Below are 23017 nucleotides of genomic sequence, written 5' to 3' on the forward strand. Positions count from 1 at the left end.
TGGAGGAGTTGGAATGAGGTGCCAGACTTTGTTCCTCTCAAATTCGTTCAGTTCATCTTGCATCGCTTGAACCCAATCGGAGTGATCGAGAGCAGTGTTAACTGTCTTCGGTTCAACTTTTGATACGAATGAGTTAAACATGCAAAATTCAACTTTGGAAAATAAGGATGTATGTTTTGCCTTGAGTTGTGATCGGGTTAGAACCTTTTCAGAAACATCACCAACAACTTGAGAGATAGGATGATCTCTGGTCCATTTGGTAAGAGGAGGGTAGTTTGGATCAAAGGTTGGGTCCAGTTCAGCATTGATCATTTCTTCTGGCTCGGAATGGCTTTCGTAGTCGAATGGCATATCAGCTTGCTCCCCCTCGATAGATGAGCTTTCTGGAATGCTTTGAGAAACTTGAGGTTCAGAGGTTTCTTGTGGTGCTTGGTATTCAGGCGTTGATGCACCTTCGGATGGTGAAGCACTTTCGGTTGAAGAAGTACTTTCGGTTGGAGAAGTACTTTCGGGAGCAGTTGGAGAGCTTGGCTCCCCCTCCACATGTGAGGTCGGCTGAGTTGATGACGGTTGATCCTCCCCCTCGACTGAAGCATCGTTTGATGGAGGTTCGTCAGAATTCGATCCTCCTTCGTTCATTCTCCTGGCAGCTTCTTCGACAATTTGCTTCATATGGTCTACTTTGTTGTCTTCTGCGCCTGCTTCTTAGAGAGTAGCTTTCTCTGGTTCGGCAAATAGCTCCATAAACTTCTCGAATAGATTAGCGATTGAGACTGTGACTTGGCTAGTTTGAGGAAAGATTTCCCCAGCTGTGTCTTCTTTGGCCTGTAGCTTTTTGACATAGCTATCGTCGAAAGTCACGTAATAAGTCTCTTCGATTTTTCTCGAACGCTTGTTTAGAACTCTGTATGCTTTGGAAGTGAGAGAGTATCCCAGAAAGATTCCCTCGTCGGCTTTGACATCAAACTTGTTGCGGTGTTCTTTAGAGTTAAAGATGAAACACCGTGATCCGAACACGTGGAAAAATTTCACATTGGGCTTCCTGTTGTTGAGTATCTCATAAGGTGTGAGCGTGAATCGCTTGTTGAGATATGACCTGTTCTGTGTAAAACAAGCAGCAGAAATAGCATCAGCCCAAAAATAAAGAGGTAAGGAAGCAAAACTTAGCATTGTTCGGGCAGCTTCACACAAAGATCGGTTTCGTCTTTCGACAATTCCGTTCTGTTGAGGTGTGTAGGGAGCTAAGAAGTTGTGACTTATTCCCTTTTCTGCCAGAAATTCTTCAAATTCTCTATTTTTGAATTCCAGACCATTGTCGCTCCTGATGTTGCGAACGACCTTCTTGAGCTGTACTTCAATCTTCTTGATGAGCACTTTCAGCTTATGAGTCGCTTCAGATTTGAGCTTTAGAAAGAACACCCATGTAAATTGCGAAAAGTCATCAACAATAACAAGAATATACTTGCTACCACCGATGCTTTCGATAGATGATGGACCACACAAATCAATATGAAGTAATTCGAGTGGTTCAACAACTTTCGTGTTAATTATAGATGGATGACTTTGACGACTCTGCTTCCCCATTTCGCATGCAGCACACAAATGATCTCTGTCGAACTTGAGCAATGGAAGACCTCGAACATGACCTCCAGTGACAAGTTTGTTGATATCTTTAAAGTTGAGATGAGAGAGTCTTCGGTGCCACAACCAGCTTTCATCAGATTGTGCTTTTGACAACAGGCATATAGCTGGGTTTCCTTTGATGGGTTTGAGGTTTAGAGGAAACATTTCACCCTTACGCTCTGATTTGAGAATTACTTTCTTCGTCTTCTTCTCAATAATTTCAGAACCTTCATCGTCGAATGAGACTTTAAGACCTGTACCTCCAACAAGCTGAGATACACTGATGAGGTTGTATTGTAGTCCTTCCACGTATGCCACCTTCCTTATAGTGAAATCACCATTGGTAATCATTCCGTATCCCTTTATGGTGCCGAAGGAGTTGTTTCCAAACTTGACGTTGCCACCATTTGAAAGAGACCTGTATTCCCTGAGCTCTTCTTTCCTCCCTGTCATGTGACGCGAGCAGCCACTATCGATGTACCATTCTTCGTCAAACTGCTCGTCACTTATAACCTGCAAAAATTAAGCAGATTTAGGAACCCAAAGTTTCTTGGGTCCACGTGAGCCTTTCACAGGTACAGGAATAGTAAGAGAGATGTCAACAAGATATGTTCGTTTTATTAGTGTTGTTTCATCTTTCTTTTTGATGGTAAAAACTTTGATTTTATTAGGATTAGGTGTGTTCAGTTTAGATTCCGGTTTGGATGCTGAAACCTTCTGTTTGCCTTTTTGTTCAGCTGATGAATGAGATTTTTGAGAACGAACAGAATGAACTTTTGAGTGAGATGGAGATGAATTGGAAGAATTAGAAGAATTAGATGAGTGAGAAGGAGAGGGCTTAGATTGAAATGACTTCTTGGCTGGAGACTCTAGGTGACCCTTTTGCTTTTAATCATTGGTGGGACTGACCTTAGAGTTTTGATCTCTTTTGATTTCAGAACCGAATCTTTGCTTTCGGTTGGAGTCATTCTCTGAACCGAACCTTTGATTTCGGTTGGAGTCATCCTCAGAACCGAACCTTTGCTTTCGGTTGGTATTCTTTTCCGAACCGAACCTTTGCTTTTGGTTGTTGTGGCTCTCGTGCTTTTTAACAGGATTATTCTCACACTTTAGATTCTTGTCTTGATGTGAGAAATATGCATTCTGGGATTGCCAGAATTGTTTCCTTTCAGAGAGATTCTTCCTGTATCTCTGGTTCCTTTGACGTTTCTGATTCCTCATCTGCTTCGGTTGATGATGGATATTGGCTTTCATTTTCGGTTTCTCTTTGGCTGGCTCACTTTGAACTGTGGAAGTTTCACTTTGAACTGAGGAACTAGAGGGAACATCTTCTTTTTCCGAACTTCCATTTTCTTGAGGAATGTCTTTCGTACCACTGGTACTTGGCACATCGAAATTATCTGGCTTGTTCAAGGGTTCTGGTATGTATCTACCTTTACTTATCCATGAGGTCCTTTCTGATAAGCCTACCGTTTCATCTGCATTATCGATTGGAGCTGACCAGAAGAACTCATCGCAGCCATCAGCATTGTCTTCATTAACAATTGTTGTGAGTTCAGCAGTCTGATGTTCGGTTACTCCTGTGACCTTGTACACTTGATTTGGAGTGGTCCTAACCTTTTGATATACAACCGCTTTCTCTGCTAAGATCGGGGACTTTTGTTGGGACAATCGAGCGAACTCCACTGAATTTTCTGAAATTAGATTCTTGTGGTTTTCAGGTTCGCTTTTCACAAATTCTGAGCAGTCAACCGTGTCCTCTACAGAAATTTCACTCATGTTGTCATCCTCATTAAGCTCAGATGCATTTTCAACATCAATTTTGTTTTCTGAGCTCAAGTTGGCGTTTAAAGAGTCAAATTTTTGTATGGTTTCGGTTCTCAGTTTAAGTCTATCATTTTCATCCAAAAGGTTTTTAAGCATGTCCTTATGGTCCTTGGATTTAATGAAAGATTCTATTTTGTCCAGTCCATACATATAGGTCGGATTAACGTCATCAGATGATATCACACTCTCACAATTATAAGCTTCAGCATCAATTTCATCCTCCTTAAACTCAAGGAAGGGCAAAATCATGCGATGAATCTTTTGTCCTATTTCACAGTCCAAGTGAAGCTGAGTAATATTAGTATAAAGACGTTTTGCAATCAAACAAAAAACATTTCGCTGTTTTAACAACTTTAAATTGTCTCTTGTAAATAAATATTTTCATCTTTTATTTTAACTAATTCTGACTCCTTCAACTCGATCCACATGCGCCGTTCCTCACTCTTCGAAGACGCCCTGCTTAATTGATCATTTAGGTTAGAATTGGTGACACGAGTTTGAGTTAAACTACTATCTAGATGAGAGATTCATGAATTAATACTTTTTAGTTCTTTTTCATAGGAGCATTGTGGTACTTTAAATGAAACAAAAACCGATTGTACCTTCTTGATCAGTTCATCGAGCTCGTTGAACTGCACGCTGAGCGGTTTGGCCATAAAGCACATATCTTGTTGCTCCTTCGGTTCATTGCTTCCACCATCAGTGTTGTATCCCCTCATCTGAGATACTTCGGACACCATCAAGCACCTTCCTCCACTGCTCTCCTCTTTTGCCACACAAGCCTTTCCATGAGAAGGCTTCCTCACTTCATCGTCTTCAGAGTCGGTTGACCAAACTTCCATGCCACCGAACTCGTCATCAGCAACCGAACCCTGCACAATTAGAGCATTCATGGAAGGGTTAGCGGTAGATTTCTTCTTCCTCATCTCATCAAGCTTTTTCTGCAGCAAAGCTTCCTCATCCTTTTCAGCCATCTTTTTGAGGACACAATCCTTAGCATAGTGGTTTTTCTCTCCACAGTAGTAACAGCTTACTCCAGAATCACCCTCTGCCTTCGGTTCCTTCTTAGACTCATCAACCTTCGGTTCATCTTTAACCTTTTCTGAACTATAACTCCCCTGCCAGTTTCGGTTTTTGTTGCTGGGGAATCTCTTCTTAATGAACCTCTTGGGGTTAGACACCATCATAGCATAATCCTCAGCCGTGAGGTCATACTCCTCCAAGTTGAGGTCTTCATCCTCCATCACAGCTTTACTTTTTGACAGGAGGGCCAGCGAACCTAGGCTTGAGACAACATTCTTTTCCTGCAGCACAATTTTCTCCTGAGACTTGAGAATACCCACCAGTTTCGCCAAAGAATATGATTTAAACTGCTCATGGGCTTTAACTGTAGACACCACTGCTCTCCACTCTGATCTTAGACCATTTAAAAACGTAACCTTCTGCTCGATAAGCTTCCTTTCGATGTCATGTTTGATCATCTTGCTGAGAAGATGATTGAAGAGATCGAACGTTTGGGTCATAGTTTCTTCGGCTCCTTGCCTGAATTCTCCAAAATCATATAAGAGTAAGGTTTGGATAGAGTGTTCAAGATCCTCGTCTGTAGAGTACAGTTCACGAAGTCTATCCCAAACTTCCTTTGCCGTTGTGCATGAACTTACCAACCTGAAAGTGTCGGACTGAAGGGCGAATCTGATCAATCTTAACGCCTTGATATTGCACTGGAATTTATCCTTTTCATCTTGCGCAATATCTTTAACATCCTTCAGTAGATCATTATACTCCTTTTGAGTTTTAATAATCCTTGACGTTGCAGAGTGAGAAAACGGTCCATTAATAATTGCTTCCCAGATGAGGTATCCATTATCCTCAGATCCTATAACATAGTCTTCAAAGTGATGCGCCCAGACTTCATAATCATGGGTGTATAGGATGGGAATCTTCGTGGTTGATCCAATGCTGTTGGAAATATTGATGGGATTCGATTGCGACTCGTCCATAATGATCAAATAACCTGTTCAAAGATCAGACTTGTAATAAATCAGATTAGGGCAAAACAATAAATATCAAGATACGTCAATAATGAGATGACGGCTCAATAAATATTAGTAATTGCGGAAAAACCCTAATTGAAACCTTTTCACAGAAAAGAAGGGTATCGATTACACAGCCTCCTGCTCTGATACCAATTGATGAGATTAAAACTTAATCTTGAAGATCGATTAGATCTTAAACAGGTAAATAAAGATTAAACAGCAAGAACACAAAAATAATGAACAACTCAAGAATGAATCAAACGTGTCGAATGATTATAAAACAACCCTCAGAAGAGCTCGATCAAGAACATCAACTTTAGAGGGTTAGACGGTTTACAGGAACGATAAAGAAAGAACTATGTAATGCTGTCTTCTTGTATCAATCGTATTCTCTAAATCGTTAACCTAATATGCATGCAAGCATATACTTATATAGTAAACCTAACAGGCTCACGGTTGGACAGGCCCAAACCGGAGTACAAAATAATTGGACAAACAGCCGAGCCCAATGACGCAATACTTAAATGAATCTTCAACCCAACAAATGTCATGGCCCGAGTTGTAGCTAGAATTCTCTTGGAGGGAGAGCGTGAGTTTGCGTATAGATCTATACTGGATTGACTATCCTACACCTTGATGCTAGCTACAGCCGGACCTGCAGGTCTGCGGGTGCCAAACGTCATTCCGTTATTACGACCATTCATTATGTCGTTGTTATCAGTCGATATATGGTGCAATTATCACATTATACCTTAATATAAATCCGGTTTAAGGTAGTTAGTATAGCAGTAGTTCTTATTATACAAAACTACAGTACTACAATGATTTACCCATTACATATTTTAGTGATAACCTCACTTAAGCATCAATGTACAAACTATATTTTATTAAATGATAGTTACACTTGGGAAATTACACACTTTTACAACAAACGAGCATACAAAAAAGTTAAGCCTTGGTAGAAGGCTACTTTAATAGAAAATATAGGTTTTTCTGAGAGATTCAAACTTTTACAAACACTTTCAAACACTTACTTACATTTTTACAAACTTATACATTGAGTCAGGTTTAAACGTTTTTGTCAACAAACATTGACACTAAAATACTTATGAACTCACCAGCTTAATGCTGATAAACTCTTTCAAAATAACTTGTATTCTCAGGTCATCAGTAGACAGGTACCGATGCCAACTTTTGAGAAGATAAAGCGCATTCAAGACTCTTATTATTTTGATTTACATTATTTTGGTGTCTATAACTGTACAGAACGCGCTTGTATTAAAATTATATATTTAATGCAATGGATGATGTTGTTTGCTTATTTACATTTACTGTGTTGTGATACTATACATGACGTCCTCCGCCCCAGAACGTTTCCGCCGTTCTTGGTTTTGGGGTGTGACATACCCCAAAATATGTCACATAACAATACACGTATAATGCATGCACATAATGGTTATCAAAATAAGGCTTGTTTTACCCTTTCTCCTACAACATCAAGCTGGTATGCTCCATTTGGCTTACAACATCATGTTCGTCCGCCTGAATATGTTGGCCTTCAACAAACAATTGGCCTACCCTCGTATCCATAATATGTCAAAATATCTTTGAAACAGACAACAACCAAACTCACAACTACAAAAAAGAACACAATAGAGCTCCCATAATCAACCATACATCTCGTAAGCATCAATATATAACCAAGTGTATGGAAACCCGTATTACTTTTAGTAGTTAACGATGTACGACGGTTTTCCACACTCTGACATGGAAAACCGACTGGGAAACACTAGTTCTGCGTTTTTCCAGGAGCTCTTGCAGTATAAGTTTAACATCCCACTCTGGCACGTATCACAATATTGTCATTTTGGGCTCCCGGCACGAAAACGTCCCAGGGCGTCACCCATCACTGGATTGCTCTCGGCCGGGAATGCTTAACTGTCGAGTTCTTATGGGATCTGCTGCCCTCACGGCTTTAAAACGTGTTTTGATAGGGATGCTATCCATACTCCTTATAAGGAATGTTTTGTTCTCCTTACTAGCCAATGTGGGATCAGGTGCGACCCACCTTCACCCCCCATTATAGGGTTCGATGTCCACGACGAACACATCGACCTATGCCCTAGCTCTGATACCATTTGTAACACCCCCTCTAGCAGGCATCATAATATTGTGTGTTGCACTTGATCCCATATCGGTTGGAAAGGAGAACGAAACATTCCTTATAAGGGGTGTGGATACCATCCCTATCTAAACGCATTTTAAAGTCGTGAGGGCATCAGATCCCATAAGAACTCTACAGTTAAGCATGCCCGGGCAAGGGCAATCCAAGGATGGGTGACCCCTGGGAAGATTTCACGTCGGGAACCCAAAACACACAATATTATGATACGTGTCATAGCGGGATGTTACAATAACATCCAACACTCGACGATGATACCAAACTTCCCCAAGTAAGATGGAAAAACTGACATCAATGAGCACATCGATACCGCTTGGTGGACAATGACATCACTGTCGATGGACAACCACTTCATTTGAGTGTATTTCCTGATTACGCTATTAGGAAATGCCAAAAGGTGCTTCAAGGCGATGTGACCAGGCATCATCTCGAGTTTCAAACAATTATGTCACCTTTTCCTCAACAATTTCATTTAACTGACGAAAGGTAAGGGAGACGAGAACTCCATAATAGAATTTAAGCAAAAATAAGGAGAGTCAATATGGGCATATGACCATAGGTTAAACTTGGCGACACTCAACGTACCGGGCCATGAAGAGTTCCTTGTAATTGGCACCTTCGCCCAAGGTCTACTCCGAGGCTTTTTGCAAAAGAAGATGTAGAGGACACTACCTCAGTCGAGAGATGAGTTCAATTAAAGAATTGAGAAATACCTTCGATAGATCGAGGGTGAGGAAATGAATGAAACCAACGTAAAAGCCATACAAAATGCATACATCAAGCAAGACGAAGAAAACTCCCATGCAATCCCCAATCTCCGAGATTACCTTGATATAAGACACGACGGAAGCCATGCCAACCACAACCAACCCTCAAAACAACCATCTTACAGATTTCATCCAATTGGTAAAGATGTGCCCCGGAGCCAACGAAGCTAAGGTGCATGTTGTTGAGAAAACACCTCCAATGGTCGACAAAGAGAAAGGGAAATACTATGTGTACCACAAGACCAAAACCCATGATAGGCAAATATTACAACAGCTAGTAAACTATGTCACCTTTAATCCAATCCATCTTGAATGTCTGTTTAGTGATTTCCTGATAATACATGTCGTTTTGAGCGCCAACACAAGGATAGTGAGAGTTATAGGTTAGTGATTTTCTGATAATACATTTCATTTTGAAATTGAGTTTATGTTGTCCTTAGTTTTTTCCGAACTGGATATGAACCATAACTAAGGTGAAAACGATCATCCTTTACTGATTGGTCCCTGGAAAGGTATCGACCTTAACTACCTGCGTACAAAATAGTTTTGCACACCATAGTGTTTAAGATGAGCAAAACAGGCCTTAAATGGACCATAATTTTTCTCATAAAATCATAGCATTTTGTAGTATATTTTTCAAGAGTGTTTTTGCATAAATGAAATATGTGATCACATGTACTCCCCCCATGGAATATATAAAAACCATAAAAAGGGGTTGTTAGCACTCACCTTAATGGATGATTTGTGAACTAGATTCATGAGTGCGATTATCTTTGAGAAACAACTCGAGAAAACTTGAACTAGGAACAATCTAAATCGGGGCTGTTTTGGACTTGATTGAAAACCATAAAAAACTAGGAAATATCACAAAAAGATATCTACACAAAGTTGGCATAAGGTGGTGGTGGTTGGTAGTCGAAAATATAGGTAAAAGGTGATGGATATGGTGGTTTACGGTGGTGGAGCGGTGGTTATTGGTGTCGCGTTCCAATCCAATAAAAGAGAAAGAATGGAGAGGGAAGAGTAAGAGAGGAAGTAGCTGATGATTTGTGTATAAAATGAAGACACAAATACTTCCTTTTAAAGTATATGAGGCTTATCACATGCAACATGCACCCCTACCTTCATAGAAAGTCCAACAAACAATACACAACATGATTATACTAGAAGGAGAAGTGAGCCTCAACCAAGCAAACGGGGAAGTGAGGCAAGGGGATAAAAGACATGGGTCCGGGATCGAGAGGGAAGTATTGGCTGATTTTTCACTCTTCCAACCAAGCATGGTGGGGCCTAGTGATGTCATATTCTCAGAATGCTCTAAAACCTTCCTCGATCTGCATGCCAAGTTCTAGACGCCTAATTATTTTCCAAATTAGTGAACGATAGAGCCGAATTCAAAGATTTCAAAAACAAAAATTGATTAATTTTTCTAGATGTAGAACTCCGAGAAATCGTGTATTAAAATTCGCGTCTAAATGACCAGATACGTTTGATTTTTTGACTTTTGTAAATGTTGTTGTTATCTTATAGCTTTCGTATCATTTTCATATAGCATTCGTTTTGGACGTCCTTCATATTTTTTGGAAACAGGAAAACATGTACAAAGAGATCAGCGTGTTTGCATTGCTCACAACTTCTTAATAAAAAAATTCCTGTTTCTCAGATGTATTAACTAGGGTTGCAGTTTTTGCTATTTTGATTCGATTTTGATATTCCACTATTGAAAGTAAGATATTATCTCGTATCTGATTTTAGTTTTAATGCCACTACATATTTACAAACATATGTATTAAAGCTCAATACAACAGATTAAAAAAGGGTTGCCAGTGAACTGACTGCCCACAATTTTAGAACTAAATTATGGGATGTTATATATTATTGGGTACATGATTTTTCAAGGTTCACTAGTCTATAGTGTTAGCCATGAATATTTTAACATCTTTATATATTCACATTATTCATGTGGACTTTCTCACATTTATCAGTTTTTTTATAACAACTTTTAATGATCTATATCATAGAAGATAAACCATTGCCATTGATATGGATAAACTCCCATTTAATGTTTCATGTGTGAAATTGAAAAAAGTCACAAATATAGTTATCATTAATAAATGAACTGTTACGTCATAGCTTTTATTGCAACAATTTTCATAATGGTCACACCTTCTTCACTATTATTAAGAACAAGAAAGGTCTCACAATCATATATATATTTGAGTGGATTGAATCCAATCCTTTCATCAGAAATCAGAAAGTGTGATTCAAATATAAGTTTTTTGGAGTTTAAAATGGATTTCCATGGCAATTACAACTCCGCAAAGAGGCATAAGTTAGATAAGGTAACTATCACTTCATTATTCTTTTTTGCTTATAATTAATTGTTAACTTTTATTTCATTATTTATTGGATAAAAATCAACTTAGTAGGAATTTAAAACAAGTGTTTCAATCAGTTCCTCACATTTCTAATTAGAATTGGCTACTTATTAACCCCCTGTACTTTTGTAGATCCCAGTGGCTCCAGCAAACATCGTGAAAAGAGATTGCAACAACTATTTTGAACAACTATTCAACAAGAACTCATCAAACCTTTATACTTTCGATTTGAATGAGTCGGAGCTCGTTTTAATGAGTTGTCGTAGTTGCTACCTTTATGTGATGGTGTGTGATTCCAACCCAAAATGCCCTAGATGTTTCAAGCGATGTTTACTTTATATCATTTGAAAGCTTTTGTTCTAATTACCTCAATGTTTCTCTTATATAAGTACCAAATAATATCCAAGGAATAATTTTGCGAACATTTTAAAGTTCTTCATAACAATCAATTATTTTCACTTCATACAAATTTATTTTATTTAATTTTTAATATGTGGAAATAAGATCATACTTTAGAAAGCGAAACCCAAGATATAAATCAATTACGAATTGATGATGTCGAAATGAGAAGTATTGGTGGAAATATAAATCAATCAAACTACATGTGACAACCCGATATTTCGACTCTATCTAATGACCTAAAAAGTCAATTATTGTAACCGCTTTTGTGATAATGAAATTTAGTTCGAAAATAAAAACGTTCAAAAAGTTTCTATTTAATTACCTATTGTGATAGATGTCTTTAAACCGTGATCGTACATAAAAAGAACGCCCAAATCTGACTTTGTATATTGAAGTTATGATTTTTCCAAGTTTCGGCTAAGTAGCAGGCAGCTAAAAACTCGAATCGGAGATCGACCGACTTTTGGCCGGAATGACCTAAACGAAAATCGAAGGTCTCGACAATGGTAATTCAGCGGTAAAAAGTCTGGCAAAAACCGACGTCAGATAAAGAAGTTATGAATTTCTAAAGAAATTCCGTAAACACGACCTTTTAAAAATAAATAATAAAAATAATTTCAAAATTTGCCGACGGAATCTAAACGTAAGTTTTAGAGCGTAGTCTCACCTACGCGTCGATATAAAGACCATCGAAAACGGAATTCGTATGAAGAAGATATGAATTTTAGAAGTTTATTAATTAAAATAAATATAAATTTAATTATAAACTCTTGGTAATATCCGAAGAGGAGTCAGCAGATAAGGCCGAAGTACGCCCTGCGTACCCTCGTACGCCCCGCGTACTCAAATCCAAGGCCTCGGTTCGTCCACGTCGCCCCCTATGCGAGCTACGCCCCGTCCCATCCGAACTCCGGGGCAATCGAGGACTCGGTCATGCATGACGCACAGGTACGCCCCGCGTACCGAGGCCTCTCAGCCCCTATAAAAGGGATGCGAGGGTTCCGGGAAAACTTGCTCATTTCCTCTCGTTTTTCTTGCGTTTTGCCTCGTTTTCCGTGCCCGTGCTAACCCGAAGCCCTGGTCATTTTGACTAAGTCCCGAAGATCGTTTTTACTCCCGAGGATCCCGAGAATCCCGAGAAAAACCGTTTCCCGAGACGAAATTCTGCCCGGTTTCCATCTTGCTTTCTTCAAACCTTCAGGTGAGTTCATACCCCTACAACCACTTTAAATGCTTTTTAAACACTTTTAAGGGGGGGGGGGGGGGGGAATACAAGTAAACATACGGTTATTATCGTGTATTTCATAAAGTTTCACTGTGCTCGTTTTTATCAAATGAATCACTTGTGATTCACCACTACTATGCGAAAACTCTTGTCATACTTTTCATGCACTAGATTTATACAAAGTATTTAGTAATTCCAAAGTATCCTTCGTTGCTAAACCGTTTTAATACATTTTAAAAACTTATGATTTGTGCATTGTCAAAACTTTGTGAAAAAGGATAATCTTTGCATACAAAACTATTACTTTAATACAGACTTAGTTGAGAATCCGTGAGACAAGTAACATCTTCAAATACTGCCTTTTGCTAGAAGGTATCGCTACAAGTCCTGTCTATAACCAGAGTCTCCCGTTCGGAGAACGTGTGAAATGTGTATAGATCTATACGGGAAGTCATGATCCCGCGCCCTGACTGTTAGCTACAGTCCGTCCTTTGGGGTGACAGTTTGTCATAACGCTACGACGCCTGAAGAACGTCGCTACAGGCATATTATGTTTAGTATGGTTATAAAACTCATCGGATATACAATTATTATAGTACTTCTGATCGAAGAATGAGTAGTTATTAGAACTATTCTTCATCTAACAAACTGAAATCTTCTAATAGGTTTTATTATATAAATCTATGCTTCAACCTTCTAAAGCATGTCTTTTGCTTTCGGTTTTTAGTCTGGGACATTAGGCTCACTATTACTTTAGGAAAATATGGGATTTTCCCTGTATACAAAACAAACAACTAATAGGAAAATAAGGGATTTTCTTGATTCAACTATCTATATTATTCAATACATATATTCTCATGCATTTCACACTTTTATAAGAAAATAAGGGATTTTCTTGGAAAACATACACTCAATTTGGAATGGCATACAAACTTTCTAAACCACTTATGAACTCACCAACTTAATTGTTGACACTTTCTCTTTAAAATAACTTGTATTCTCAGGGAACCGCTAAGCAGGTTTGGAAATCAACTTTTGGGGATTAACGCGCTGGCGTTAATTACTTCTTTTGAAAGATGTTTATGCATTTATCTTTTTGAGCATGTAATGAATACAATGATGTAAATATTTTTAAAACCTTTATATATATGGTGGTGTGTACTTTCCTTTCTATGAACTGTTATGATACTGAATATGACGTCCTCCGCCCCCGAACGTTTCCGCCGTTCTGGTTTGGGGGTGTGACACTACAAGAAATAGGAGGATATTTCTTTTAATGTTTATGTGTCTAATTTTCCTCACTCGACCAATGTGAATGGCCTATGGATGCTTTGTGAACGTGTAACTTCCTAATTATCAAAATAAATTTATCATTTTTAACCTAGCACAAACACTCATTTTCATAAGGGTACATTCAAAGCAAAACCATTTGTTCATAAACCAAAATCCATAAAAGCAGATTTATCACAAAAGTGTCATGGAATCTCAAATCATGAAACCACCTATATGAGTGTAATCACACCTTCACCTTTCCACGATCTGATGAAGTACCTGAAACTTAATTTACAACTATAATCAAAAGCTTATAAATTACCCCAAAATATGTCACACAACAATACACGTATAATGGATGCACATAATGGTTATCAAAATAAGGCTTGTTTTCCCCTTTTTCCTACAACATCAAGCTGGTATGCTCCATTTGGCTTACAACATCATGTTCGTCCGCCTGAATATCTTGGCCTTCAACAAACAATTGGCCTACCCTCTTATCCATAATATGTCAAAATATCTTTGAAACAGACAACAACCAAACTCACAACTACAAAAAGGAACACAATAGAGCTCCCAGAATCAACCATACATCCTGTAAGCATCAATATATAACCAAGTGTATGGAAACCCGTATTACTTTTAGTAGTTAACGACGTACGATGGTTCTCCACACTCTCACATGGAAAACCGACTGAGAAACACTAGTTCTGCGTTTTGCCAGGAGCTCTTGCAGTATAAGTTTAACATCCCACTCTGGCACGTATCACAATATTGTCACTTTGGGCTCCCGGCACGAAAACTTCCCAGGGCGTCACCCATCCCTGGATTGCTGTCGGCCGGGAATGCTTAACTGTCGAGTTCTTATGGAATCTGCTGCCCTCACGGCTTTAAAACGTGTTTTCATAGGGATGGTATCCATACCCCTTATAAGGAATGTTTTGTTCTCCTTACTAGCCAATGTGGGATCAGGTGCGACCCACATTCACCCCCCATTAGAGGGTTCGATGTCTAGGTCGAACACATCGACCCATGCCCTAGCTCTGATACCATTTGTAACACCCCCTCTAGCAGGTATCATAATATTGTGTGTTGCACTTGATCCCACATCAGCTGGAAAGGAGAACGAAACATTCCTTATAAGGGGTGTGGATACCTTCCCTATCTAAATGCGTTTTAAAGTCGTGAGGGCATCAGATCCCATAAGAACTCTACAGTTAAGCGTGCCCGGGCAAGGGCAATCCAAGGATGGGTGACCCCTGGGAAGATTTCACGTCGGGAACCCAAAACGTACAACATTATGATACGTGTCATAGCGGGATGTTACAATAACATCCAACACTCGACGATGATACCAAACTTCCCCAAGTATGATCGAAAAACTGACATCAATGAGCACATCGATACCGCTTTGGTGGACAATGACATCACTGTCGATGGACAACCACTTCATTTGAGCGTATTTCCTGATTACGCTATTAGGAAATGCCAAAAGGTGCTTCAAGGCGATGTGACCAGGCATCATCTCGAGTTTCAAACAGTTATGTCACCTTTTCCTCAACAATTTCATTTAACTGACGAAAGGTAAGGGAGATGAGAACTCCATAATAGAATGTAAGCAAAAAGAAGGAGAGTCAATATGGGCATATGACCATAGATTAAACTTGGCGACACTCAACGTCCCGGGCCATGAAGAGTTCCTTGTAATTGGCACCTAAACCCAAGGTCTACTCCGAGGCTTTTTGCAAAAGAAGATGTAGAGGATGCTACCTCAGTCGAGAGACGAGTTCAATTATAGAATAGAGAAATACCTTCGATAGATCGAGGGTGAGGAAATGAATGAAACCAACGTAAAAGCCATACAAAACATATACATCAAACAAGACGAAGAATACTCCCACGCAATCCCCAACCTCCGAGATCACCTTAATATAAGACACGATGGAAGCCATGCCAACCACAACCAACCCTCAAAACAACCATCTTACAGATTTCATCCAATTGGTAAAGATGAGCCCCGGAGACAACGAAGCTAAGGTGCATGTAGTTGAGAAAACACCTCCAATGGTCGACAAAGAGAAAGGGAAATACTATGTGTACCACAAGACCAAAACCCATGATACGCAAATATTACAACAACTAGTAAACTATGTCACCTTTAATCCAATCCGTCTTGAATGTCTGTTTAGTGATTTCCTGATAATACATGTCGTTTTGAGCGCCAACACAAGGATAGTGAGAGTTATAGGTTAGTGATTTTCTAATAATACATTTCATTTTGAAATTGAGTTTATGTTGTCCTTAGTTTTTTCCTGACTGGATATGACCTTAACTAAGGTGAAAACGATCATCCTTTACTGATTGGTCCGAAAAGGGCTGCAACAAATATGCAATTCCGAAACAAATCATAATAAATTGTATAAATAATTTATGAAAAAGTACGAGTAGTCCCTGGAAAGGTATCGACCTTAACTACCTGCGTACAAAACAGTTTTGCAAACCATTGTGTTTAAGATAAGCAAAACAGGCCTTAAATGGACCATAATTTTTCACATAAAATCGTAGCATTTTGTAGTATATTTTTCAAGAGTGTTTTTGCATAAATGAAATATGTGATCACATGTACTCCCCCCATGGAATATATAAAAACCATAAAAAAGGGGTTGTTAGCACTCACCTTAATGGATGATTTGTGAACTAGATTCGTGAGTGCGGTTATCTTTGAGAAACACCTCGAGAAAACTTGAACTAGGAACAATCTAAATCGGGGCTGTTTTGGACTTGATTGAAACCCATAAAAAACTAGGATATATCAAAAAAAGATATCAACACAAATTTGCATAAGGTGGTCGTGGTTGGTAGTCGAAAATATAGGTAAAAGGAGATGGATATGGTGGTTTACGGTGGTGGAGTGGTGGTTATTGGTGTCGTGTTCCAAACCAATAAAAGAGAAAGAATGGAGAGGGAAGAGTAAGAGAGGAAGTGGCTGATGATTTGTGTCTAAAATGAAGACACAAATACTTCCTTTTAAAGTATATGAGGCCTATCAAATGCAACATGCACCCCTACCTTCATAGAAAGTCCAACAAACAATACACAACATGATTATACTAGAAGGAGAAGTGAGCGTCAACTAAGCAAACGGGGAAGTGAGGCAAGGGGATAAAAGACATGGGTCCGGGATCAAGAGGGAAGTATTGGCTGATTTTTCACTCTTCCAACCAAGCATGGTGGGGCCTAGTGATGTCATATTCTCAAAATGCTCTAAAACCTTCCTCGATTTGCATGCCAAGTTCCAGACGCCTAATTATTTTCCAAATTAGTGAACGATAGAGCTGAATTCAAAGATTTCAAAAACAAAAATTGATTAATTTTTCTAGATGTAGAACTCCGAGAAATTGTGTTTTCAGATTCGCGTCTAAATGACCAGATACGTTCGATTTTTTGACTTTTGTAAATGTTGTTGTTTCCTTATAACTTTCGTATCTTTTTCATATAGGATTCGTTTTGGACGTCCTTGATATTTTAGGAAACGGGAAAACATGTACAAAGAGATCAGCGTGTTTGCTTTGCTCACAACTTCTTATTAAAAAAATTCTTGTTTCTAAGATGTATTAACTAGGGTTGCAGTTTATGCTATTTTGATTTGATTTTGATATTCCACTATTGAAAGTAAGATATTATCTTGTATCTGATTTTAGTTGTAATGCCACTACATATTTACAAACATATGTATTAAAGCTCAATACATCAGATGAAAAAAGGGTTGCCAGTGAACTGACTGCCCACAATTTTAGAACTAAATTGTGGGATATTATATATTATTGGGTACATGATTTTTCAAGGTTCACTAGTCTATAGTGTTAGCCATGAATATTTTTCTTTTTATGCATATAATTTTTTATAACATCTTTATATATTCACATTATTCATGTGGACTTTTTCACATTTATCTGTTTTTTTATAACAACTCTTAATGATCTATATCATAGAAGATAAACCATTGCCATTGATATGGATAAACTCCCATTTAATGTTTCATGTGTGAAATTGAAAAAAGTCAAAAATATAGCTATCATGAATAAATGAACTGTTACGTCATAGCTTTTATTGAAACAATTTTCATAATGATCACACCTTCTTCACTATTATATAAGAACAACAAAGGTCTCACAATCATATATATATATATATATATATATATATATATATATATATATATATATATATATATATATATATATATATTTGAGTGGATTGAATCCAATCCTTTCATCAGAAATCAGAAAGTGTGATTCAAATATAAGTTTTTTGGAGTTTAAAATGGATTTCCATGGCAATTACAACTCCGCAAAGAGGCAGAAGTTAGATAAGGTAACTATCACTTCATTATTCTTTTTCGCTTATAATTAATCGTTAACTTTTATTTCATTATTTATTGGATAAAAATCAATTTAGTAGGAATTTAAAACAAGTGTTTCAATCAATTCCTCAAATTTCTAATTAGAATTGGCTACTTATCAACCCTTTGTACTTTTGTAGATCCCAGTGGCTCCAGCAAACAACGTGAAAAGAGATTGCAACAACTATTTTGAACAACTATTCAAAAAGAACTCATCAAACCTTTATACTTTCGACTTGAATGAGTCGGAGCTCGTTTTAGTGAGTTGTCGTAGTTGCTACCTTTATGTGATGGTGTGTGATTCCAACCCAAAATGCCCTAGACGTTTCAAGCGATGTTTACTTTATATGATTTGAAAACTTTTGTTCTAATTACCTCAATGTTTCTCTTATATAAGTACCAAATAATATCCAAGGAATAATTTTGCTAACATTTTAAAGTTCTTCGTAACAATCAATTATTTTCACTTCATACAAATTTATTTTATTTCATTTTTAATATGTGGAAATAAGATCATACTTTAGAAAGCGAAACCCAAGATATAAATCAATTACGAATTTATGATGTCGAAATGAGAAGTATTGGCGGAAATATAAATCAATCAAACTACAAGAAATAGGAGGATATTTCTTTTAATGTTTATGTGTCTAATTTTCCTCACTCGACCAGTGTGAATGGCTTGTGGATGCTTTGTGAACATGTAACTTCCTAAATTTCAAAATAAATTTATCATTTTTAAACTAGCACAAACACTCATTTTCATAAAGGTACATTCAAAGCAAAACCATTTGTTCATAAACCAAACTCCATAAAGCAGATTTATCACAAAAGTTTCATGGAATCTCAAATCATGAAACCACTTATATGAGTGTACAATCACACCTTCACCTTCCCACGATCTGATGAAGTACCTGAAACAATTAATTTACAACTATAATCAAAAGCTTATTAATTACCCCAAAATATGTCACACAACAATACACGTATAATGCATGCACATAATGGTTATCAAAATAAGGCTTGTTTTCCCCTTTGGCCTACAACATCAAGCTGGTATGCTCCATTTGGCTTACAACATCATGTTCGTCCGCCTGAATATCTTGGCCTTCAACAAACAATTGGCCTACCCTCTTATCCATAATATGTCAAAATATCTCTGACACAGACAACAACCAAACTCACAACTTCAAAAAAAAGAACACAATTGAGCTCCCAGAATCAACCATACATCTCGTAAGCATCAATATATAACCAAGTGTATGGAAACCCGTATTACTTTTAGTAGTTAACGATGTACGATTGTTTTCCACACTCTCATATGGAAAACCAACTGAGAAACACTAGTTCTTCGTTTTGCCAGGAGCTCTTGCAGTATAAGTTTAACATCCCACTCTGGCACGTATCACAATATTGTCATTTTGGGCTCTCGGCACGAAAACTTCCCAAGGGGTCACCCATCCCTGGATTGCTCTCGGCCGGTAACGCTTAACTGTCGAGTTCTTATGGGATCTGCTGCCCTCACGTCTTTAAAACGTGTTTTGATGGGGAAGGTATCCACACCCCTTATAAGGAATGTTTTGTTCTCCTTCCTAGCCAATGTGGGATCAGGTGCGACCCACCTTCACCCCCCCATTATAGGGTTCGATGTCCACGTCGAACACATCGACCCATGCCCTAGCTCTGATACCATTTGTAACACCCCCTCTAGCAGGTATCATAATATTGTGTGTTGCACTTGATCCCACATCGGCTGGAAAGGAGAACGAAACATTCCTTATAAGGGGTGTGGATACCTTCCCTATCTAAACGCGTTTTAAAGCCGTGAGGGCATCAGATCCCATAAGAACTCTACAGTTAAGCGTACCCGGGCAAGGGCAATCCAAGGGTGGGTGACCCCTGGGAAGATTTCACGTCGGGAACCCAAAACGGACAATATTATGATACGTTTCATAGCGGGATGTTACAATAACATCCAACACTCGACGATGATACCAAACTTCCCCAAGTATGATGGAAAAACTGACATCAATGAGCACATCGATACCGCTTGGTGGACAATGACATCACTATCGATGGACAACCACTTCATTTGAGCGTATTTCCTGATTACGCTATTAGGAAATGCCAAAAGGTGCTTCAAGGCGATGTGACCAGGCATCATCTCGAGTTTCAAACAGTTATGTCACCTTTTCCTCAACAATTTCATTTAACTGACGAAAGGTAAGGGAGATGAGAACTCCATAATAGAATGTAAGCAAAAAGAAGGAGAGTCAATATGGGCATATGACCATAGATTAAACTTTGCGACACTCAACGTCCCGGGCCATGAAGAGTTCCTTGTAATTGGCACCTAAACCCAAGGTCTACTCCGAGGCTTTTTGCAAAAGAAGATGTAGAGGATGCTACCTCAGTCGAGAGACGAGTTCAATTATAGAATAGAGAAATACCTTCGATAGATCGAGGGTGAGGAAATGAATGAAACCAACGTAAAAGCCATACAAAACATATACATCAAACAAGACGAAGAATACTCCCACGCAATCCCCAACCTCCGAGATCACCTTAATATAAGACACGATGGAAGCCATGCCAACCACAACCAACCCTCAAAACAACCATCTTACAGATTTCATCCAATTGGTAAAGATGAGCCCCGGAGACAACGAAGCTAAGGTGCATGTAGTTGAGAAAACACCTCCAATGGTCGACAAAGAGAAAGGGAAATACTATGTGTACCACAAGACCAAAACCCATGATACGCAAATATTACAACAGCTAGTAAACTATGTCACCTTTAATCCAATCCGTCTTGAATGTCTGTTTAGTGATTTCCTGATAATACATGTCGTTTTGAGCGCCAACACAAGCATAGTGAGAGTTATAGGTTAGTGATTTTCTGATAATACATTTCATTTTGAAATTGAGTTTATGTTGTCCTTAGTTTTTTCCTGACTGGATATGACCTTAACTAAGGTGAAAACGATCATCCTTTACGGATTGGTCCGAAAAGGGCTGCAACAAATATGCAATTCCGAAACAAATCATAATAAATTGTATAAATAATGTATGAAAAAGTACGAGTAGTCCCTGGAAAGGTATCGACCTTAACTACCTGCGTACAAAACAGTTTTGCAAACCATTGTGTTTAAGATGAGCAAAACAGGCCTTAAATGGACCATAATTTTTCACATAAAATCGTAGCATTTTGTAGTATATTTTTCAAGAGTGTTTTTGCATAAATGAAATATGTGATCACATGTACTCCCCCCATGGAATATATAAAAACCATAAAAAAGGGGTTGTTAGCACTCACCTTAATGGATGATTTGTGAACTAGATTCGTGAGTGCGGTTATCTTTGAGAAACACCTCGAGAAAACTTGAACTAGGAACAATCTAAATCGGGGCTGTTTTGGACTTGATTGAAACCCATAAAAAACTAGGATATATCAAAAAAAGATATCAACACAAAGTTGGCATAAGGTGGTCGTGGTTGGTAGTCGAAAATATAGGTAAAAGGAGATGGATATGGTGGTTTATGGTGGTGGAGTGGTGGTTATTGGTGTCGCGTTCCAAACCAATAAAAGAGAAAGAATGGAGAAGGAAGAGTAAGAGAGGAAGTGGCTGATGATTTGTGTCTAAAATGAAGACACAAATACTTCCTTTTAAAGTATATGAGGCCTATCACATGCAACATGCACCCCTACCTTCATAGAAAGTCCAACAAACAATACACAACATGATTATACTAGAAGGAGAAGTGAGCGTCAACTAAGCAAACGGGGAAGTGAGGCAAGGGGATAAAAGACATGGGTCCGGGATCAAGAGGGAAGTATTGGCTGATTTTTCACTCTTCCAACCAAGCATGGTGGGGCCTAGTGATGTCATATTCTCAAAATGCTCTAAAACCTTCCTCGATTTGCATGCCAAGTTCCAGACGCCTAATTATTTTCCAAATTAGTGAACGATAGAGCCGAATTCAAAGATTTCAAAAACAAAAATTGAGTAATTTTTCTAGACGTAGAACTCCGAGAAATTGTGTTTTAAGATTCGCGTCTAAATGACCAGATACGTTCGATTTTTTGACTTTTGTAAATGTTGTTGTTTCCTTATAACTTTCGTATCTTTTTCATATAGGATTTGTTTTGGACGTCCTTGATAGTTTAGGAAACGGGAAAACATGTACAAAGAGATCAGCGTGTTTGCTTTGCTCACAACTTCTTAATAAAAAAATTCCTATTTCTAAGATGTATTAACTAGGGTTGCAGTTTATGCTATTTTGATTCGATTTTGATATTCCACTATTGAAAGTAAGATATTATCTTGTATCTGATTTTAGTTGTAATGCCACTACATATTTACAAACATATGTATTAAAGCTCAATACATCAGATCAAAAAAGGGTTGCCAGTGAACTGATTGCCCACAATTTTAGAACTAAATTGTGGGATGTTATATATTATTGGGTACATGATTTTTCAAGGTTCACTAGTCTATAGTGTTAGCCATGAATATTTTTCTTTTTATGCATATAATTTTTGATAACATCTTTATATATTCACATTATTCATGTGGAGTTTTTCACATTTATCAGTTTTTTTATAACAACTCTTAATGATCTATATCATAGAAGATAAACCGTTGCCATTGATATGGATAAACTCCCATTTAATGTTTCATGTGTGAAATTGAAAAAAGTCAAAAATATAGTTATCATGAATAAATGAACTGTTACGTCGTAGCTTTTATTGAAACAATTTTCATAATGATCACACCTTCTTCACTATTATATAAGAACAAGAAAGGTCTCACAATCATATATATATATATATATATATATATATATATATATATATATATATATATATATATATATATATATATATATATATATATTTGAGTGG

Source organism: Lactuca serriola, chromosome 5 (assembly GCF_051521515.1).
Source record: "Lactuca serriola cultivar US96UC23 chromosome 5, Lser_US96UC23_V15, whole genome shotgun sequence".
Classification (NCBI taxonomy): domain Eukaryota; kingdom Viridiplantae; phylum Streptophyta; class Magnoliopsida; order Asterales; family Asteraceae; genus Lactuca; species Lactuca serriola.